This window comes from Engraulis encrasicolus, chromosome 12 (assembly GCF_034702125.1).
Source record: "Engraulis encrasicolus isolate BLACKSEA-1 chromosome 12, IST_EnEncr_1.0, whole genome shotgun sequence".
In the NCBI taxonomy this organism is placed as follows: Eukaryota; Metazoa; Chordata; class Actinopteri; order Clupeiformes; family Engraulidae; genus Engraulis; species Engraulis encrasicolus.
This window is the reverse complement of record NC_085868.1, coordinates 55,930,065-55,932,147: the sequence shown is the minus strand read 5'-3', so window position 1 is coordinate 55,932,147 and position 2,083 is coordinate 55,930,065. Positions and strand designations below refer to the sequence as shown.

Sequence of the window (2,083 nt, the reverse complement as noted above, 5' to 3'; positions counted from 1 at the left end):
TGTCACTGGGTCCCCTCTGTACCAGAGGCTGGGTCAGTTGGCCTTGCGTCATTTGGATGGTGGTAGTTGGACCGCTGGGTCTCCTTTAGTTGGATAGCGGCAGTTGGACTGCCGGGTCGCCATGCGTCATTGCAACTGGGTCCCCTCTGTACCAGAGGTTGGGCCCACTGGCGTTTTCCCCTCTCTTTTAGCCACACTAAGGCCTGTCTAGGTCGGTTAGTTCCCTGGGATTCCTCGCAGTGGGGAACCCATGATTTGAATCGGTTTGTCGTCGAGGCGCCGACACAAAAGGTGGGGGTAAATGTGACAGATTGGTCTACACCCCTCAATCTGACTGATTTTGGTCCTTTGTCTGTGATTGGCTGGCCCATTACTGGCAGGACTTTTATGTTGATAAATGTAGTTTTTTTGGACGTGACGTGGGTCTCTCTCCGCCCCGCTGTTGTTTTGCCGGCAGAGGACGCCGGCTGGCGTGTGAGCTGCTGCTAGCCGTGATCATTATCCGGTAGATTTGGTACCTTCAGGTAGGCATTTAACATTCATACTTTATGATGTGTCCGATCGCCGTATTGTCTGAATTACGGGCCTGATTATGTGACTGCATTCCACTTCTAGCCATTCTTGCGTGGAACTGCACTCTGCTGTGAACTGGTGTTCACTGCGCGCTGCCTATACTGCACCAGTGTGTTGCCCATCATCTGTGCCCTGTGGCAGGCCTGATTCGTGGTGCTTACGCTGGCTTGGAGTGGCCACAGTGGTTGGCCCCTGGGTACCTGACTGCAGTCAGTGGATGGTAAGCTGGCCTATGCTACGTTGATGTTGTTGCTCTCCGATGGTAACGATGACCTTAGTCACTAAATCTACCCTCACTTTCCTCAGTGTGTGGTCCAAATTGCGATTGTTCCGAACCACGGATCTATGATCAGGTTAGCGGTGCCTCTCTGACGCTGTAAGTATTCATTTCTTCCTCTTGATTGTCGCTGTCACCGATTACCTCTAGGCTAGTGAGTAATGGGTACCTGTTTGTTAACTTACAGGGGGATTGCTAGCTACACTCCTCGGAGGTTGCTGTTTTGTTGCCGTCACACTCTGCGCCGGTTCCGACTTGCTCCACCTGCTCGTCCTGCTTTTGTTTGGTTTAATTATTTTTATTTTCTGGTCCGTTTCTTGGGACGCCAGCCTCCTCGCTGCGCACTGCGCAGGTCTAGTTACCTGTGTGTGTTGTGAGTGCGTGTGTGTCTGTGCGTCTGTATGCGTGTGTGATTGTCATCTAGGCACGGCACCGGAGGCAAGTGTACACCCCCTTCAGTCAACCTACGGCGGTGTAGTTCTCCCCTCTCTCGCTATGCAAAAGTTAAGTTGCATCTAGTAATCACTGTGTATGCAAATTGTGTAATACATTAGTATGTGTCATTCTCGCTATTGAGTGTCTCTCTCTTCTCTCCTCCCTGGATAGGTATGGAGTTGCCATAGCGCGCCGGTCTTCGGGTGGTGGATTCCCTCACTTTTCCATTGCTGTGTGCACTTGGGTGACTATTACTATTTTGCTGCGTGTAGTAGTAGATGGGTGTTTTCTTTTATTTTGTGTGAGTACTTTATTGTGTGTGTTTATTTTGTGTGGCCTTTTCCCTAGTCTTTAACTATCCCTTTTCAACCGTGCTGCTATTGGTTAGCCTAAGCCTAGCTTCCCCCCCCCTTTAAGAGTGACACCATTGCCCTGTCTCCCCCGTATTGGGGCGTTGCTTATGACTGAGTGTAGCCTCCCTTCTCTCTCGCACAGGTGCCGTGCGTGTGTATGTGTGCGGGTGTGTGTGTGTGGCCATTGGCCATATTGCTCCATATAACGACCCGTCTGTGGGTGTCTAATAGGGATCAGTGCAATATTGTCTGTAATACAATTCATCCATATTGTATTTTTGTAATGTATGAGTATTTGTCCCTTGCATCACCACTGCATATTTGCACACCTGTATGACAAATTCACATCTGTATGACTATTGTATTTATGTAAAGAGAATAAACACTTGACTCATGCCTGAGAGTGCTCCGAACCTGTGTCCTGGTTTACTAATTTGGGGGGTAA

General features: G+C 49.5%; 1 long non-coding RNA gene across 1 annotated transcript; it reads left to right on the top strand.

Moving 5' to 3' along the window:
• The first annotated feature begins 428 nt into the window (after window positions 1-428).
• LOC134460414 (uncharacterized) lies at window positions 429-2,083 on the top strand. Its single transcript, XR_010037085.1, has 3 exons — window positions 429-524; window positions 616-793; window positions 880-2,083. It is a non-coding gene; the product is annotated as an uncharacterized LOC134460414 (long non-coding RNA).